Genomic DNA, 22,128 nt, shown 5'->3' with positions numbered 1-22,128 from the left:
CTTATAGCCAGTCCGTGGCTGGGCATAAGAACGACGCGATGGCGCTCTTGGCCGGGGCTCGGGCAGCAGATGGCGACGGCCTGGGCCTCCATAGGCTCACGGGTGATCTCCAGGAGGTTGCTGGGTGCCTTCATCTTGTACAGGGGAGGGCCCTGGACGCCGCTCCGCTCCGACCCGAGGTCACACGCGTGGCCGGCCCCGGTGCGGCAGTGCCGCCGGCGGTGGAGGACGGCCTGCTTCACGCCACTGGAGGTAACGAGAAGAGGGGATCCGTATGAGCGCAGTGGACATATCGCGCGTTCCCGGAGCAGCAAGGCCAAGGGGGGGTGTCCGAGGCCGTGGCCAGAGCTTCGATTTGGCGTGCACTGCACGTAGTCACCACCGTTGCCACGCGCTCTGGTGCATTTTGGATGGATAAAGTTGCCTGATGTGCTGTAACTAGTACCTACAGTACCTACCTGCATCTTTCGTGGCTCAAAATAGATTGTATCAAATGCATGCACCAAAACATGTTTCTCACACGAACGTGTTTGCGCTGTCCCATGGATAACTGGTGTTTTTTTGTCATGGTTGATCACCCTGAGAAATTTGAGAGCAAATAGATGAGTGGAAAATGCCCTTCCTTCATGTTAGAATAATCCTAGTCTTTTCGTGGATCTACCGAGGACCAAACAATCATATGAGCACGACACCGAGATTTGTTAACGAGGTTCACCAATATGGCTACATCCCGGGGCATTGACTACAGGCGCTCCTCCCCATGACACCGTCACAATACCGCATCCCGACCGCCCGGGCGTCGACACACGCCGTCGGCTCCCCCGCGTGCATGTGCTATTATGTTGGCATATGATACATCCTATGTCTACCCTCTCATTATATAAGAGACATAAGGGTACATGTGTCCTAATAGGTCACGACTTCTACCTTGTCTACACAACGTATGACTCCAAGTCCAACTGTAACCTATCTTATACAATAATATTCGACACAACTCTAACACTTCACAAGGTGGTGTGGACAAGAAGTTTGGAAAAATATGGAGGGAGTTGTAGGTGTTCCATGATGGTCGTTTCTTTTGGATGTCCATTATGTAGATGGATGGTGCTCTATGCAAATTTTCAGCTTCATAGGACAGATATACAAGTACTTGCTTCACAGGTCAGCAAAAACGCCAGAGACTCTAGCTCCATGCTATGGTCAAAATTTGGTCTATACGTCTCAGGGTTTGGATGCAAATGGAGTTTATAGGCATAGGAGGATCTCTATAAAAATTGGTGATGCCAAAGTGTCAATGGAAATTGGGGTCCTAGTGCAAAATAGTCTATATGGTTTCATTTAGAAAGGGGCATTAGGGCTTTACTGTTTTAGTGATCCACTCCTAGGAAAAAATATACTCCAAGGGTCAAGGTGAATTGGCTGGGTTAACAAGTCTTGATTCGCTAGGCAAGTCAATCATCATCAAGTACACACCAAGTTTCAACAAAATCCAAGAACAGCATAATAGAAAGGCAAAAGTAGAAACTTGCAAAAAGAATTTTAAAGTAGTGAAAATCCAGGTTGTTGCAAATAAATGATTTCGAATTCTCCACACATTTTTCCGATTATCTTGGTCTCCATGACGAAGAGAAGGGTGAGGCTTTTCGGTTTCACATTTTTGAGCTCCTCATAAACTGTCATGGAGTTCCCAAGCCCCAGACGATTCCAACTTAAGCTACTCATTATTGATTGCACGGCTGCATCACAAGTACTACCAAATTTTGTAATGGGAGTGGAGTTGGATTCTTCTTCTTTGGGTCCCTTTCAACTTCATGCCATTTATAGCCCATTTTATAGTTAACATATACAATAATTAGTTATAAAAGTGTACTATTTTTTAATTATATGATCCATATTTCATTCTCATAAAGTCTCACAGAGTGCGTAGCAGCACGTGCTAGAGTTGGTTCTTAACTAAGATCCCGCTTACCTTCTCTCTCCTCCTCTCTTTCCTCTAACTAAGCAAAAATAAAGTACTTTATTTTTTATAGTCAGCTGATTCAACTCTATTGTACTTGCTCTGACTTGGACGCTTGCCTATTCTGCCGTGAACTCGGTTGGTCGTGTGAAGATTTCTTCTTAAAACTCGCTTTCCTTCATTTATCTGCGTCCTTAAACCTAATTTTGAACAAAATATTTCCACCATCGTCTCTAGCCCTGGATGCCAGAAATACTAAATCTGAATGTCCCAAACGGCCACATGAAAAATAGAACTGGGGAACTTAGACATATTGTATATCATACCAATCCTTGTCGTTTCTCGGTGTCAAATAACAAACAATACATCTCCTCAAGGGTTATTACAGATCAATTGTGACTCTAACCTGTTGGGGAACGTCGCATGGGAAACAAAAATCCTGTTGGGAACGTCGCATAGGATCGCATCTTACTTACGCAAACACCACAACGGAGATATATGAGTTGCTATTTAACCTCATCCAAGGACCTCCTCGGTCAAATCCGATTCAACTAAAGTTGGAGAAACCGACACTTGCCAGTCATCTTTGAGCAAAGGGGGTTACTCGTAACGATGAAACCAGTCTCTCGTAAGCGTACGAGTAATGTCGGTCCAAGCCGCTTCAATCCAACAATACCGCGGAATCAAGAAAAGACTAAGGAGGGCAGCAAAACGCACATCACCGCCCACAAAAACTTTTGTGTTCTACTCGAGAAGACATCTACGCATGAACCTAGCTCATGATGCCACTGTTGGGGAACGTCGCATGGGAAACAAAAATATCCTACGCGCACGAAGACCTATCATGGTGATGTCCATCTACGAGAGGGGATGAGTGATCTACGTACCCTTGTAGATCGTACAGCAGAAGCGTTAGTGAACGCGGTTGATGTAGTGGAACGTCCTCACGTCCCTCGATCCGCCCCGCGAACAATCCCGCGATCAGTCCCACGATCTAGTACAGAACGGACGGCACCTCCGCGTTCAGCACACATACAGCTCGACGATGATCTCGGCCTTCTTGATCCAGCAAGAGAGACGGAGAGGTAGAAGAGTTCTCCGGTAGCGTGACGGCGCTCCGGAGGTTGGTGATGACCTTGTCTCAGCAGGGCTCCGCCCGAGCTCCGCAGAAACGCGATCTAGAGGAAAAACCGTGGAGGTATGTGGTCGGGCTGCCGTGGAAAAGTCGTCTCAAATCAGCCCTAAAACCTCCGTATATATAGGTGGGAGGGAGGGGAGGAGGCAGCCTCAAAACCTAAAGGTTTGGCCGAAATTGGAGGTGGAGGAGTCCTACTCCAATCCTACTTGGAGTAGGATTCCACCTTCCCACTTGGAAACTCTTTCCACCTTGTGTTTTTTCCTTCTCAAACCTTATGGGCCTTAGTGGGAACTTATTCCAGCCCACTAGGGGCTGGTTTATCTCTTCCCATAGCCCATGAGACCCCTTGGGGCGTGACACCCCTCCTGATGGTCCCCGGCACCCCTCCCGGCACTCCCGGTACACTACCGATGAGCCCGAAACTTTTCCGGTAATGCACGAAAACCTTCCGGTAACCAAATGAGGTCATCCTATATATCAATCTTCGTTTCCGAACCATTCCGGAAACCCTCGTGACGTCCGTGATCTCATCCGGGACTCCGAACAACATTCGGTAACCAACCATATAACTCAAATACGCATAAAACAACGTCGAACCTTAAGTGTGCAGACCCTGCGGGTTCGAGAACTATGTAGACATGACCCGAGAGACTCCTCGGTCAATATCCAATAGCGGGACCTGGATGCCCATATTGGATCCTACATATTCTACGAAGATCTTATCGTTTGAACCTCAGTGCCAAGGATTCATATAATCCCGTATGTCATTCCCTTTGTCCTTCGGTATGTTACTTGCCCGAGATTCGATCGTTAGTATCCGCATACCTATTTCAATCTCGTTTACCGGCAAGTCTCTTTACTCGTTCCGTAATACAAGATCCCGCAACTTACATTAAGTTACATTGCTTGCAAGGCTTGTGTGTGATGTTGTATTACCGAGTGGGCCCCGAGATACCTCTCCGTCACACGGAGTGACAAATCCCAGTCTCGATCTATACTAACTCAACGAACACCTTCGGAGATACCTGTAGAGCATCTTTATAGTCACCCAGTTACGTTGCGACGTTTGATACACACAAAGCATTCCTCCGGTGTCCGTGAGTTATATGATCTCATGGTCATAGGAACAAATACTTGACACGCAGAAAACAGTAGCAACAAAATGACACGATCAACATGCTACGTCTATTAGTTTGGGTCTAGTCCATCACATGATTCTCCTAATGATGTGATCCCGTTATCAAGTGACAACACTTGCCTATGGCCAGGAAACCTTGACCATCTTTGATCAACGAGCTAGTCAACTAGAGGCTTACTAGGGACAGTGTTTTGTCTATGTATCCACACAAGTATTGTGTTTCCAATCAATACAATTATAGCATGGATAATAAACGATTATCATGAACTAAGAAATATAATAATAACTAATTTATTATTGCCTCTAGGGCATATTTCCAACAGTCTCCCACTTGCACTAGAGTCAATAATCTAGTTCACATCACCATGTGATTCCAACGAATCCAACACCCATATAGTTATGGGGTCTGATCACGTCTTGCTCGTGAGAGAGGTTTTAGTCAACGGTTCTGAAACTTTTAGATTCGTGTGTTCTTTCCAAATCTTTATGTCATCTTATAGATGCTGCTACTACGTGCTATTCGGAAATGCTCCAAATATCTACTCTACTATATGAATCCGTTTCACTACTCATAGTTATCCGGATTAGTGTCAAAGCTTGCATTGACGTAACCCTTTACGACAAACTCTTTAACCACCTCCATAATCGAGAAAAATTCCTTAGTCCATTAGTTACTAAGGATAAATTTCGACCGCTGCTAGTGATTCAATCATGGATCACTCTCTGTACCTCTCAACATACTTTGAGTCAAGGCACACTTCAGGTGCGGTACACAGCATGGCATACTTTAGATTCTACGGCTAAGGCATAGAAGACGACCTTCGTCTATTCTCTTTATTCTGCCGTGGTCGGGTTTTGAGTCTTACTCAAATTCACACCTCACAACGCAACCAAGAACTCCTTCTTTGCTGGTCTATTTTGAACTCTTTCAAAAACTTGTCAAGGCATGCATCTTGTTGAAACTTCTATTAAGCGCTTTCGATCTATCTCCATAGATCTTTGATGCTCAACGTTCAAGTAGCGTAATCCAGGTACTCCTTTGAAAACTTCTTTCAAACAACCTTGTATGCTTTACAGAAATTCTACATTACTTCTGATCCACAATATGTCAACCACATATACCTATCAGAAATTCTATAGTGCTCCCACTCACTTCTTTGGAAATACAAGTTTCTCATAAACCTTGTACAAACCCAAAATCTTTGATCATCTCATCAAAGTGTATATTCCAACTCCGAGATGCTTGCACCAGTCCATTGAAGGATCACTGGAGCTTGCATACTTGCTAGTATCTTTAGGATTAACAAAACCTTCTGGTTGTATCACATACAATGTTTGCTCAAGGAAACCGTCGAGAAAACAATGTTTTGACATCCTACGTGCAATATTTCATAAATAATGCATCAACAACTAACATAATTCTAACAGACTTTTAGCATCGCTACGAGTGAGAAAGTCTCATCATAGTCAACTGTTTGATCTTATCGAAAACATCTTTGCGACAAGTCGAGCTTTTCTTAATAGTGACTTATCACCATCATCGTCTGTCTTCCTTTAAAAATCCATCTTTACTCAATAGTCCTATGACCATCAAGTAATTCTTCCAAAGTCTACACTTTGTTTTCATCCATGGATCCTCTCTCGGATTTCATGGCTTCCAGCCATTTGTCGGAATCTGGGCCCACCATCGCTTTCTCCATAACTCGTAGGTTCACTGTTGCTCAACAACATGACCTCCAAGACAGGGTTACCGTACTACTCTGCAGCAGTACGCGACCTTGTCGACCTACGAGGTTTGTAGTAACTTTATTCGAAGCTCAATGATCACCATCATCAGCTTCCACTTCAATTGGTGTAGGTGCCACAGGAACAACTTCCTGCGCCCTGCTACACACTGGTTGAAGTGATGGTTCAATAACCTCATCAAGTTCTACTACCCTCCCACTCAATTCTTTCGAGAGAAACCTTTCCTCGAGAAAGGATCCGTTTCTAGAAACAAACACTTTGCTTTCGGATCTGAGATAGGAGATGTACCCAACTGTTTTGGATACCCTATGAAGAAGCATTTATCCGCTTTGGGTTCGAGCTTATCAGACTGAAACTTTTTCACACAAGTGTTGAAACCCCAAACTTTCAAGAAACGACAGTTTAGATTTCTCTAAACCTCAGTCTATACTGTGTCATCTCAACGGAAATATGCGGTGCCCTATTTAAAGTGAGTGCGGTTGTCTCTAATGCATAACCCATAAACGATAGTGGTAATTCGATAAGAGACATCATAGTATGCACCATACCAAATAGTGCGTGGCTATGACGTTCAGACACATCATCACACTATGATGTTCCAGGTGGCATGAACTGCGAAACAATTTCCACATTGTCTTAACTGCGTACCAAAACTCGTAACTCAGATATTCATTTCTATGATCATATCGTAGACAGTTTATCCTCTTGTTACGACGAACTTCACTCTGAAACGGATTTGAACTTTTCAACATTTCAGACTTGTGATTCATTAAGTAAATACTCCCGTATCTACTCAAATCATCAGTGAAGTAAGAACATAATGATATCCACTGCGTGCCTCAGTACCCATTGGACTGCATACATCAAAATGTATCACTTCCAACAAGTTACTATCTTAATTTCATCTCAATGAAAACAAGGCCTTGCTTATGTGGTATGGTTTGCATGTCACTAGTGATTCGAAATCAGGTGAGTACAAAGATCCATCAGCATGGAGCCTCTTCATGCAATTTATACTAACATGACTCAAGCGGCAGTGCCACATGTAAGTGGTACTATCATCATTAACTCGTATCTTTTTGGCACCAATATTATGAACATGTGTAACACTACGATCGAGATTCAATAAACCATTGAAGGTGATTATTCAAGAAAATAGAGTAACCATTATTCTCCTTAAATGAATAATCGTATTGCAATAAACACGATCCAATCATGTTCATGCTTAACGCAAGCACCAAATAACAATTATTTAGGTTTAACACCAATCCCGATGGTAGAGGGAGCGTGCGACGTTTGATCATATCAACCTTGGAAACACTTCCAACACGTATCGTCACCTCGCCTTTAGCTAGTCTCCGTTTATGCCGTAGCTTTCATTTCGTGTTACTAATCACTTAGCAACCGAACCGGTATCTAATACCCTCATGCTGCTAGGAGTACTAGTAAAGTACACATCAACATCATGTATATCAAATACACTTCTTTCGACTTTTGCCAGCCTTCTTATCTACCAAGTATCTTGAGTTGCTCCGCCTCAGTGATTGTTTCCCTCATTACAGAAGCACTTAGTCTCGGGTTTGGGTTTAATCTTGGGTCTCTTCATTAGTGCAGCAACTGTTTTGCCGTTTCACGAAGTATCCCTTCTAGCCCTTGCCTTTCTTGAAACTTAGTGGTTTTACAAACCATCAACTATTGATGCTCCTTCTTGATTTCTACTTTCGCAGTGTCAAACATCGCGAATCGCTCAAGGATCATTGTATGTATCCTTGATATGTTATAGTTCATCACGAAGCTCTCACAGCTTGGTGGCAGTGACTTTGGAGAACTATCAGTATCTCATCTGGAAGATTAACTCCCACTTGATTCAAGCGATTGTCGTACTCAGACAATCTGAGCACACGCTCAACGATTGAGCCTTTCTCCTTTACTTTGTGGACAAAGAATCTTGTCGGAGGTCTCGTACCTCTTAACAAGGGCACAAGCATGAAATCACAATTTCATCTCTTTAGAACATCACTTATGTTCCGTGACGTTTTACAACGTTTTTGGCGCCTTGCTTCTAAGCCATTAAGTATTTTGCACTGAACTATCGTGTAGTCATCAGAAACGTGTATGTCGGATGTTCATAGCATCCACAGACGACGCTCGAGGTGCAGCACACCGAGTGGTGCATTAAGGACATAATCCTTCTGCGCAGCAACGAGGACAATCCTCGGTTTTACAGACCCAGTCTGCAAAGTTTTGCTACTATCAATTTTCAACTAAATTTTCTCTAGGAACATGTAAAAACAGTAGAGCTATAGTGCAAGCTACATCGTAATTCGCAAAGACCATTAGACTATGTTCATGACAATTAGTTCAATTAATCATATTACTTAAGAACTCCCACTCAAAAAGTACATCTCTCTAGTCATTTGAGTGGTACATGATCCAAATCCACTATCTCAAGTCCGATCATCACGTGAGTCGAGAATAGTTTCAGTGGTAAGCATCTCTATGCTAATCATATCAACTATACGATTCATGCTCGACCTTTCGGTCTCATGTGTTCCGAGGCCATGTCTGCACATGCTAGGATCGTCAAGCTTAACCCGAGTGTTCCGCGTGCGCAACTGTTTTGCACCCGTTGTATGTGAACGTTGAGTCTATCACACCCGATCATCACGTGGTGTCTCGAAACGACGAAGTGTAGCAACGGTGCACAGTCTGGGAGTACACAATTTCGTCTTGAAATTTTAGTGAGAGATCACCTCATAATGCTACCGTCGTTCTAAGCAAAATAAGGTGCATAAAAGGATTAACATCACATGCAATTCATAAGTGACATGATATGGCCATCATCACGTGCTTCTTGATCTCCATCACCAAAGCACCGGCACGATCTTCTTGTCACCGGCGTCACACCGTGATCTCCATCATCATGATCTCCATCAACGTGTCGCCATCGGGGTTGTCTTGCTACTCATGCTATTACTACTAAAGCTACATCCTAGCAAAATAGTAAACGCATCTGCAAGCACAAACGTTAGTTATAAAGACAACCCTATGGCTCCTGCCGGTTGCCGTACCATCGACGTGCAAGTCGATATTTCTATTACAACATGATCATCTCATACATCCAATATATCACATCACATCGTTGGCCATATCACATCACAATCATACCCTGCAAAAACAAGTTAGACGTCCTCTAATTTTGTTGTTTGCATGTTTTACGTGGTGACCATGGGTATCTAGTAGGATCGCATCTTACTTACGCAAACACCACAACGGAGATATATGAGTTGCTATTTAACCTCATCCAAGGACCTCCTCGGTCAAATCCGATTCAACTAAAGTTGGAGAAACCGACACTTGCCAGTCATCTTTGAGCAAAGGGGGTTACTCGTAACGATGAAACCAGTCTCTCGTAAGCGTACGAGTAATGTCGGTCCAAGCCGCTTCAATCCAACAATACCGCGGAATCAAGAAAATACTAAGGAGGGCAGCAAAACGCACATCACCGCCCACAAAAACTTTTGTGTTCTACTCGAGAAGACATCTACGCATGAACCTAGCTCATGATGCCACTGTTGGGGAACGTCGCATGGGAAACAAAAATATCCTACGCGCACGAAGACCTATCATGGTGATGTCCATCTACGAGAGGGGATGAGTGATCTACGTACCCTTGTAGATCGTACAGCAGAAGCGTTAGTGAACGCGGTTGATGTAGTGGAACGTCCTCACGTCCCTCGATCCGCCCCGCGAACAATCCCGCGATCAGTCCCACGATCTAGTACAGAACGGACGGCACCTCCGCGTTCAGCACACATACAGCTCGACGATGATCTCGGCCTTCTTGATCCAGCAAGAGAGACGGAGAGGTAGAAGAGTTCTCCGGCAGCGTGACGGCGCTCCGGAGGTTGGTGATGACCTTGTCTCAACAGGGATCCGCCCGAGCTCCGCAGAAACGCGATCTAGAGGAAAAACCGTGGAGGTATGTGGTCGGGCTGCCGTGGAAAAGTCGTCTCAAATCAGCCCTAAAACCTCCGTATATATAGGTGGGAGGGAGGGGAGGAGGCAGCCTCAAAACCTAAAGGTTTGGCCGAAATTGGAGGTGGAGGAGTCCTACTCCAATCCTACTTGGAGTAGGATTCCACCTTCCCACTTGGAAACTCTTTCCACCTTGTGTTTTTTCCTTCTCAAACCTTATGGGCCTTAGTGGGAACTTATTCCAGCCCACTAGGGGCTGGTTTATCTCTTCCCATAGCCCATGAGACCCCTTGGGGCGTGACACCCCTCCCGATGGTCCCCGGCACCCCTCCCGGCACTCCCGGTACACTACCGATGAGCCCGAAACTTTTCCGGTAATGCACGAAAACCTTCCGGTAACCAAATGAGGTCATCCTATATATCAATCTTCGTTTCCGGACCATTCCGGAAACCCTCGTGACGTCCGTGATCTCATCCGGGACTCCGAACAACATTCGGTAACCAACCATATAACTCAAATACGCATAAAACAACGTCGAACCTTAAGTGTGCAGACCCTGCGGGTTCGAGAACTATGTAGACATGACCCGAGAGACTCCTCGGTCAATATCCAATAGCGGGATCTGGATGCCCATATTGGATCCTACATATTCTACGAAGATCTTATCGTTTGAACCTCAGTGCCAAGGATTCATATAATCCCGTATGTCATTCCCTTTGTCCTTCGGTATGTTACTTGCCCGAGATTCGATCGTTAGTATCCGCATACCTATTTCAATCTCGTTTACCGGCAAGTCTCTTTACTCGTTCCGTAATACAAGATCCCGCAACTTACATTAAGTTACATTGCTTGCAAGGCTTGTGTGTGATGTTGTATTACCGAGTGGGCCCCGAGATACCTCTCCGTCACACGGAGTGACAAATCCCAGTCTCGATCTATACTAACTCAACGAACACCTTCGGAGATACCTGTAGAGCATCTTTATAGTCACCCAGTTACGTTGCGACGTTTGATACACACAAAGCATTCCTCCGGTGTCCGTGAGTTATATGATCTCATGGTCATAGGAACAAATACTTGACACGCAGAAAACAGTAGCAACAAAATGACACGATCAACATGCTACGTCTATTAGTTTGGGTCTAGTCCATCACATGATTCTCCTAATGATGTGATCCCGTTATCAAGTGACAACACTTGCCTATGGCCAGGAAACCTTGACCATCTTTGATCAACGAGCTAGTCAACTAGAGGCTTACTAGGGACAGTGTTTTGTTTATGTATCCACACAAGTATTGTGTTTCCAATCAATACAATTATAGCATGGATAATAAACGATTATCATGAACTAAGAAATATAATAATAAATAATTTATTATTGCCTCTAGGGAATATTTCCAACAGTACCACCATGAAATCAATCGGCACAACTGTTGCTTCTTATCAATTTGCTAGGCGATCGAAAGACCCCAAGTATCATTCCTCAAATTGTAAGGAGAGAAGAATAACCACCCTTGCCCAAATATGAAGTTTATCGAATTTGAGTTATGATGGGCTCATGGATTCTTCAAATTTCTCTAGGATCGACCTGTGCTTGCTCACGTGCCATGGCGATATAGTGTTGGGTTTCGAATTCATCCTAAAACATGCTCTCTCGTACGAACGAAAAACAAGACATCTAGGGTTTCCTCGAGCCAGGAGGAGCGCACATAAGATCGTCTGTATATGGAACGGATTACGATACAAGATCTTTCTTTCCATCAACCAATTATGTTTTTGCCCCGACCTGGATGTCGTGGATCAACAAGGGAGTTGACTCCTCCTGGTAATGTCCAGCTTCCCCATTGCCTCCTCCAACTTTGCTATCGCCGAGATGGACGAGCTAGCGTTCTCCGTGCCAATGTCTCACACCCAAGATGCGACCCTATCCTTAATTTTGCACGAAGGCCTCGTCAGGGATAGAAGCGCATCTCGTCGTGTCGCAAGAATGGACATCGTTACAAGTACATGTACTGAAAAGAAGAGATATATATACAGAGTTGGCTTACACTCGCCACAAGCTATATCAGAGTCACATCAGTACATTACATAATCATCAAGAGTAAGCGCAGGGTCCGACTACGGACGAAAACAAACGAGAAAAATAAGAACGACGTCCATCCTTGCTATCCCAGGCTGCCGGCCTGGAACCCATCCTAGATCGATGATGAAGAAGAAGAAGAAGCAACTCCGAATGAACAATCAACGCGCTCGCATCAAGTAACCTTTACCTGTACCTGCAACTGGTGTTGTAGTAATCTGTGACCACAGGGGACTCATCAATCTCATTTCCAAAGGTATCAAGACTAGCAAAGCTTATTAGGTGAGGTATGGTTAAGTGGTGAGGTTGCAGCAGCGGCTAAGCATATATTTGGTGGATAAACTTACGAGTACAAGAAATAAGAGGGGGAAGATCTACGCATAACGGACGTGAGCTACTGATGATCAAAAGGATGATCCTGAACACCTACCTACGTCAGACATAACCCCACCGTGTCCTCGATCGAAGAAAGAACTCACGAAAGAGAGAGTCATGGTTACGCACACAGTTGGCATATTTTAATTAAGTTAACTTCAAGTTATCTAGAACCAGTGTTAAACAAAGTTTCCACGTTGCCACATAACCGCGGGCACGGCTTTCCGAAAGATTTAACCCTGCAGGGGTGCTCCAACTAGTCCATCACAAATTACCACAAGCCGCATAGAAATCCTCAATCACGAAGCTCGTGATCTCGTCGGATTCCCTAGTGGAAAACCTCAACTCTGAGATTACCCAAAGCATCACCGCAATCCCGATGCACAAGATATCTCGTCAAAGGTAAAACTAATCCAGCAAGGCCGCCCGACGTGTCGACGATCCCGATAGGAGTCGCGTACCTCGTTCTCAGGACACGGCGGATGAGCTAGACGTCGAAATCGCTAAACCTCCGGGTGACCAGAGGGGCGCCGAACATCGCTCAGGTGGGGCCAACACTCATGAGGAGCACTGGCCCGGGGGTTGATTAAATTATCCTCGGGGTCCGGAAAGTCCCTATGCAATTTTATTAGGTGTTTAGGCAAATGTAGTACCAAAGTTGGGCCTTGCCAGACCAGCTTTAATCTAAAACGAATTATAAAGGGGGTCCCCATAACAACCCCGATCGTGTTAGGAGCGCTCGTTTTTGGAACATAACACCGGTAGCCGGAAACTAAGGGGGCAAAGGTGGAACAAAACACCACGCTAGAAAGGCCGAGCCTTCCACCTTTTACCAAGTATATAGGTGCATTAAATTAAATAGCATTTAAATATGGTGATATAACAAGGAACCCATGTTTTCACATGGAAGCAACTGCACCTGCAACTAGCAACGCTAACACGGGGTTAAGCATTGTTGAGAGGCTGATATTTAACATGTGGTAGGCAACGAGACATAACGATAGAGATGGTAAAACTAACATGGCAATGATAGTAATGGTATATGGGGAAATGGTCATCTTGCGTGAGATCCCGCTTGGAAGAAGAATGCCTCCGTGAAGCAGACGAACCGACGTAGTCGAACGGGTCTTCACAATCCAGCACGCTGCGGAACTCTATCGAGACGAAGCAAACCGGAAACACAAATCAACACACGGAATTCACCACACGATGCACAACACATATGATGCATGAGCAGCTGAATACATGCAAGTCACGGCATGACAATTCACACACTCAAACACTACATATTAAGTGAAGTTCAATATGCAACAAGTTGCATATTGACGAAACTCCATGTTTAATTATTTAGTTCACTCCCGATTATTTACACGGCAATATTAATGTTGTCAAACATGCAAGAGGTGAAGCGGAAATTAAACTACCTATCTAGACATTTTAAAATAGGTTGTAAATGACATATAGCATCTCCGAGACGACCTCACATGTTAATTTACAATTCTGTCCAGAACTGAGTTAACACATCTAATTAGTTGTTAAACAGCAAAACAAATAGGTTATCGTGATTCTACGCGTCATTTCAAGCAAACTACACATAAAGCACATCTCCAACGGAGCTACGGATCAAAAGATACAACCACCGCAAGATATGATGGCATGAATGCAAAATGTGTGCAACGACGGTCACGAGCACTTCAAAACATACAAACAGCAAGAGAAAATGAAACTACACATGATTCTAAGCAAGTTTCATGTAGGGCACGATCAAAACGGAGCTACGGTTCAAAAGATACGAGCAAATCAAGAAATCACTACAATCTGCCAAAATCAGCCACATAGCATTTTCTACGCCCCACAACTACGGGCTACACAACTCCGATAAACTCAAGCAAGGCATGAAACGAAAAAGGGCAAGAAGCACTACTACAAACAACTAACAACAACTAGCATGGCATCATGGTTCACTAAGAAAAGAAGACACAAAATGGCATCCCACGCACTATTTCAGACTTAGTGAAAATTACACCTCATGAAAGTGCAGTTTTCGATCTGAAGCAATATTGACAGCAGAAAAACATATATCTACATGACTCCAAATGGCATGAAAATTTACAGCATGCTAGATAAACACAAGGGGTACAACTAACTCCATTGGACCAACCTCAAAAGAGCTACAGATCACAAGATAGAAGCAAAACAAAATAATAACAGATTCCAGACTTCGAAATATTTCAGCACCTCCAAATCAGCACTATTTCTAGCAACTTGAGAGCAAGCAAATCACACCTAAACATGCATTTCTATTGCAACCAAAAATACCAGGGACTAGTCTAAACACCCAAGAACAACTCCCTAGTTGACAACTCCTCCAAACGAAGCACGGAATAAATCCTACGAAATAAACAATAGGGCATCACGGCAAAATATCTCGCGAACTAACTTGCTCTAATGCTAAAACTAATTGCACAGAAAAATCACATGGATTTTTCTACCCCTTGAACATATAAAATATGTGGGGTTCACAACAAAAATAAAGCCACACATAAATGCAAGATAATTACCTATACACGGGAAAATAAACTAGCGGCAAAACCCTACGCGTAAAAATACAAATGACCGCTCTAAAATACATGCAAAAATGATTCTTAAAACATGGACATTTAATCTACGGTATACGGGCAGTCCGGACACGCACGAGAAATAACTACGGAACGGATCCTATTGAAACAGCACGCAAAACGATGCATTAGGCACTTCAAACTGCCTCAAATAATTATGCAAGTTAGAAATTCGGAATCTACGCGGAAAAATACACAAGATACATATCCGACTTACGGATATTAAACTACGGGTGTTTAATATATTCTGAACCCTGAAGATAAATAGATCGCAAACCTGAAATAAATCAAATAATGGGCCGAATTCTGAACTAGGCCTAACAGGCGACGAGCGCAAAATATCAATCTTGCAACGGGGCGGGGAATAGCTGAGGCTCACCCAGTGCACCTGGGCCAGATCTGGAGAGGTGGAGTTGGGCCTCGGGCGGCGGATGCAAGCCGGCCTGGGCTGTTGCGGGGCCTAGGGGAGGAGGCCCAGGCAGGGAGGCTCTCGTCCCTCTCCTCGACCCCTCGTCCCCAGACCAGGAGCTGCCGGCGGCGCCGGTTGCTGGCGACGGGCACGGCAGGGCTGTGGCCCGGTGCTCCTAGGGCGGCCAGATCTGAGCGGCGGGGCCTAATCCGGCCGGTTCCCGGCGGCTCTCCAAGGCGGCGCTGACCTACACGGGAGAGACGAGGCGGCAGGAGAAGCTGCGCAGGGCTGGGCGAGCTGAGGCGGAACGGGCGGCGCACCGGCGAGGCAGCGGCCGTGGCCGGCGGCTGGAGGCGCAAGGCGGCGGGGCAGATGGAGGCGTGGGGCACCGACGGGGAAGGCGCGGGGGCGCGGGAGGCGCTGGCCGGCTCGTGCTAAGCGACGGGAGGCGGGGAGGAGCTGCGGCTGTTGGAAATATGCCCTAGAGGCAATAATAAATTAGTTATTATTATATTTCTTAGTTTATGATAACCGTTTATTATCCATGCTATAATTGTATTGATTGGAAACATAATACTTGTGTGGATACATAGACAAAACACTGTCCCTAGTAAGCCTCTAGTTGACTAGCTCGTTGATCAAAGATGGTCAAGGTTTCCTGGCCATAGGCAAGTGTTGTCACTTGATAACGGGATCACATCATTAGGAGAATCATGTGATGGACTAGACCCAAACTAATAGACGTAGCATGTTGATCGTGTCATTTTGTTGCTACTGTTTTCTGCGTGTCAAGTATTTGTTCCTATGACCATGAGATCATATAACTCACTAACACCGGAGGAATGCTTTGTGTGTATCAAACGTCGCAACGTAACTGGGTGACTATAAAGATGCTCTACAGGTATCTCCGAAGGTGTTCTTTGAGTTAGTATGGATCGAGACTGGGATTTGTCACTCCGTGTGACGGAGAGGTATCTCGGGGCCCACTCGGTAATACAACATCACACACAAGCCTTGCAAGCAATGTGACTTAGTGTAAGTCACGGGATCTTGTATTACAGAACGAGTAAAGAGACTTGCCGGTAAACGAGATTGAAATAGGTATGCGGATACTGACGATCGAATCTCGGGCAAGTAACATACCGAAGGACAAAGGGAATGACATACGGGATTATATGAATCCTTGACACTGAGGTTCAACCGATAAAGATCTTCGGAATATGTAGGATCCAATATGGGCATCCAGGTCCCGCTATTGGATATTGACCGAGGAGTCCCTCAGGTCATGTCTACATAGTTCTCGAACCCGCAGGGTCTTCACACTTAAGGATCGACGATGTTTTATGCGTATTTGAGTTATATGGTTGGTTAGCGAATGTTGTTCGGAGTCCCGGATGGGATCACGGACGTCACGAGGGTTTCCGGAATGGTCCGGAGACGAAGATTGATATATAGGATGACCTCATTTGGTTACCGGAAAGTTTTCGGGCATTACCGGAAAAGTTTTGGGCTCATCGGTAGTGTACCGGGAGTGCCGGGAGCGGTGCCGGGGACCATCGGGAGGGGTGTCACGTCCCAAGGGGTCTCATGGGCTATGGGAAGAGATAAACCAGCCCCTAGTGGGCTGGAATAAGTTCCCACTAAGGCCCATAAGGTTTGAGAAGGAAAAAACACAAGAAAGAGTTTCCAAGTGGGAAGGTGGAATCCTACTCCAAGTAGGATTGGAGTAGGACTCCTCCACCTCAAATTTCGACCAAACCTTGAGGGTTTGAGGCTGCCTCCTCCCCTCCCTCCCTCCTATATATACTGAGGTATTAGGGTTGACTTGAGAGAACTTTTGCCACGGCAGCCCGACCACATACCTCCACGGTTTTACCTCTAGATCGCGTTTCTACGGAGCTCGGGCGGAGCCCTGCTGAGATTAGATCACCACCAACCTCCGGAGCACCGTCATGCTGCCGGAGAACTCATCTACCTCTCCGTCTCTCTTGCTGGATCAAAAAGGCCGAGATCATCGTCGAGCTGTACGTGTGCTGAACGCGGAGGTGCCGTCCGTTCGGCACTGGATCGGAGCGGATCGTGGGACGGATCGCGGGACGGTTCGTGGGACGGTTCGCGGGGCGGATCGAGGGACGTGAGGACGTTCCACTACATCAACCGCGTTTCTTAACGCTTCTGCTGTGTGATCTACAAGGGTACGTAGATCGGAAATCCCCTCTCGTAGATGGACATCACCATGATAGGACTTCGTGCGCGTAGGAAAATTTTTGTTTCCCATGCGACGTTCCCCAACAGCGGCGCTCGGGCCCAGATGGGTTTCGGGCGGGCCTGACCCGGGCTCGGGCGGGACCGGCGGCCGGTGGGAGGGAGAGAGCGCTGGGGGAGAGAGAGCTAGGGTTAGGTGGGCGGCGCGGAAATCGAGGTGGAGGGGGGTTGCTGTCTAAAATTACCCGGGGGGCTATTTATAGACAAATGGGGGCTAGGTTTAGCGAAATCCCGCCCCGGTTTCAACCGCGCGGTCGGATTTGACTAATTCCGAATGCGGGACGGACTAAATGGCCGTGTAGAGTGGATATCCGGAGATGAGAGGGAAAACGGGCGGCGCGGCAACAATTTTTAAAACACCGACAAACGTCCGATGGTAGACCGAATACGGTGCCGCTACGGTCGACCGTTCGGGTACCAGACGAACTCCGATCGCGACAAAATTCGATAGGCGGCCTAGCTATATCTAATCACGACCGCGTGCCAAGTTTCACCCCGATCATAGAAAGTTTTACGCACACTTTTAAAACAGGGTTTCGACGATGCCGCGGGCGCGTGCGAGTGCAGTCGGACTCGGAACGACCAACGACGATAACCGGCAACTAACAACGGCTGCAACTTTTGAAAACTGGCGGCAACGAAGATGCCGATGCAATGCAGATGATGCGCATGATGCGATGATGATGCGACAAAAGAATATAGACACACGACGAAAACGAAAAGAAAAGGGGAATCTTCTGGAACGTCGGCATCGGGCTGTCACAACTCTCCTACACTACAAGAGGATCTCGCCCTGAGATCCAAGAATGAAAGGGGAAGAGGATGAGAAAGCAAGAGGTAAAAAAATTAGTCGTTTCTTGACAAACGAGTGAAACCAACGATCCTTCAATGTTGCAAGGCGATGAGGAATGATATGAGAAAGAAGCAAGAATTCACGGAAAATTTCGGCAGCACTTCGGTAGGAAAATGGGACAACAAATTCGATAAGATGGAAGAAATAGACAATATTCATAACAAACAACTAAATAGAACAAGGGAACACCATGATCTTGATAGAACAACAAGATTGACCCAAAAGAGCAATAACACAAAGCCTCCGGAATAATAGAATAGGAACTAGCTCAAGCGGAAGAAGAGAGTGAAGCCAAAATGTCAACTATCATCACAATAGAATTGAAGAGCCTCCGGACAGAGAATTGACTTAGTAGTCGGAAAACCAAAAACGAAGAACAAGACAGAAGTGGGCTTATGAAAACCATCTCAACAAATATGAGGTGACAAACAACCACTAACAGAAACAAGGACAGTTGAAAGCAAAGACAAGAAAACTTCATACACCAAGAGGGTACATTGAGAACTAGGATTAATGGGAAGCACCATGATAGCAACAATCCATAGGAAAAGCTTTAGGTGAATCCAAACCAAGATAGCTCAATGAAGAAATCATGGATTGGGAATATCTCATGATCATAGAATTGGTGGTACAATTATCTCATTCTTGAGAGGAAATCTCTTCGAGGCTCCTACACTAACAAGAATGCTATAATACCACCTCAAAGGATAACGGAAGAACAAATGCACTGAAAATGGAAGAGAAAGAATACTTGAGGTATTCCAGCAGGAATCTTGAAGAACACATGAGAATGAATCACATCCTTGAACAACCAGCATGACGAGCGTCCGTATCAAAATGAATGACGCAACGATATGAAGGTAGAAAAGAATAAGATTATGACCTTGCCAAGTTTTAGATGAAGCCTCACGAAGAGATACTTGAGAAAACTTGGAACTCCGGAAAAGAAAAGATAAGCACACTTGAGAAAAAGGAATTGACATAATGAGCCGCTCCGGAGAAGAATTCAGATTACTATGAACAAGAATAAGAATTATGTTATGCTTATCCTTCATCAAGTTAAACTGATGACAATCAACGGATTTAGCATACCACTTATTCTTCTAGAAATGATTTAGGAGAGATATATGAGCACAAACTAGAAGAAATGTTGCAAGAAACACCGGTGAGAATTGAAATGAACGAGGTACCCATGAATGAATGGAGATACACGAGAATGAAGAGATCATGAGCCACCAGAGAGAAGAAAACTTAAACAAGGCACCAGATAATCAAGAGACGAACGAAGAGACAACAATTGAGAAGAATTGAGGATGAAAGTTGAAAGCTGACAACGAAGAATCTTCTCAAATGATGGCATTCGGAGGAACGAGAAATAAAAACAACTCAGAGAAGCACCGGATAGCACGAAATGGATTACTCATGACTGGAACAAATAAGATAATGTCACAAAGCTGAAATGAAGAATCTGCAAGAGAATGGACCAAGATTCGAGAGAAACACTCCTTCGGTCTTGAAAGAAGAGAATGATGAGAAGAATGTTGGAATTATGCCCTAGAGGCAATAATAAATGTATGGTTGTTATTATAATTCCTGTAACAAGATAATAGTTTATTATCCATGCTATAATTGTATTGAATGAAGACTCATTTACATGTGTGGATACATACACAAAATACCGTTCCTAGCATGCCTCTAGTTGGCTAGCCAGTTGATCGATGATAGTCAGTGCCTTCTGATTATGAACAAGGTGTTGTTGCTTGATAACTGGATCACGTCATTGGGAGAATCACGTGATGGACTAGACCCAAACTAATAGACATAGCATGTTGATCGTGTCATTTTGTTGCTACTGTTTTCTGCATGTCAAGTATTTATTCCTATGACCATGAGATCATATAACTCACTGACACCGGAGGAATGCTTTGTGTGTATCAAACGTCGCAACGTAACTGGGTGACTATAAAGATGCTCTACAGGTATCTCCGAAGGTGTTAGTTGAGTTAGTATGGATCAAGACTGGGATTTGTCACTCCGTATGACGGAGAGGTATCTCGGGGCCCACTCGGTAATACAACATCACACACAAGCCTTGCAAGCAATGTAACTTAGTGTAAGTTGCGGGATCTTGTATTACGGAACGAGTAAAGAGACTTGCCGGTAAACGAGATTGAAATAGGTATGCGGATACTGACGATCGAATCTCGGGCAAGTAACATACCGAAGGACAAAGGGAATGACATACGGGATTATACGAATCCTTGGCACTGAGGTTCAAACGATAAGATCTTCATAGAATATGTCGGATCCAATACGGGCATCCAGGTCCCGCTATTGGATATTGACCGAGGAGTCTCTCGGGTCATGTCTACATAGTTCTCGAACCCGCAGGGTCTGCACACTTAAGGTTCGACGTTGTTTTATGCGTATTTGAGTTATATGGTTGGTTACCGAATGTTGTTCGGAGTCCCGGATGAGATCACGGACGTCACGAGGGTTTCCGGAATGGTCCGGAAACGAAGATTGATATATAGGATGACCTCATTTGATTACCGGAAGGTTTTCGGAGTTACCGGGAATGTACCGGGAATGACGAATGGGTTCCGGGAGTTCACCGGGGGGGGGGGGCAACCCACCCCGGGGAAGCCCATAGGCTTTGGGGAAACACACCAGCCCTTAGTGGGCTGGTGGGACAGCCCCAAGGGGGCCTATGCGCCAAGAATAAAGAATCAAAGGAAAAGAAAAAAAAAGAGGGAGGAAGTGGGAAGGGAGGGGGACTCCTCCCACCAAACCAATACCAACTCGGTTTGGGGGGGGAGTCCTCCCCCCTTGGCTCGGCCGACTCCTTGGGGGTCCTTGGACCCCAAGGCAAGGCCCCCCCTCCCTCCTCCAATATATATGGAGCAATTAGGGCTGATTTGAGACGACTTTCTCACGGCTGCCCGACCACATACCTCCATAGTTTTTCCTCTAGATCACGTTTCTGCGGAGCTCAGGCGGAGCCCTGCTGAGACAAGATCATCACCAACCTCCGGAGCACCGTCATGCTGCCGGAGAACTCTTCTACCTCTCCGTCTCTCTTGCTGGATCAAGAAGGCCGAGATCATCGTCGAGCTGTACGTGTGCTGAACGCGGAGGTGCCGTCCGTTCGGTACTAGATCGTAGGACTGATAGCGGGATTGTTCGCGGGGCGGATCGAGGGACGTGAGGACGTTCCACTACATCAACCGTGTTCTCTAACGCTTCTGCTGTACGATCTACAAGGGTACGTAGATCACTCATCCCCTCTCGTAGATGGACATCACCATGATAGGTCTTCGTGCGCGTAGGAAATTTTTTGTTTCCCATGCGAAGTTCTCCAACAGTGGCATCATGAGCTAGGTTCATGCGTAGATGTCTTCTCGAGTTGAACACAAAAGTTTTTGTGGGCGGTGATGTGCGTTTTGCTGCCCTCCTTAGTCTTTTCTTGATTCCGCGGTATTGTTGGATTGAAGCGGCTTGGACCGACATTACTCGTACGCTTACGAGAGACTGGTTTCATCGTTACGAGTAACCCCCTTTGCTCAAAGA

This window comes from Hordeum vulgare, chromosome 7H, assembly GCF_904849725.1.
Source record: "Hordeum vulgare subsp. vulgare chromosome 7H, MorexV3_pseudomolecules_assembly, whole genome shotgun sequence".
NCBI classification, from domain to species: Eukaryota; Viridiplantae; Streptophyta; class Magnoliopsida; order Poales; family Poaceae; genus Hordeum; species Hordeum vulgare.
Note: the sequence above shows the minus strand (reverse complement) of the source record.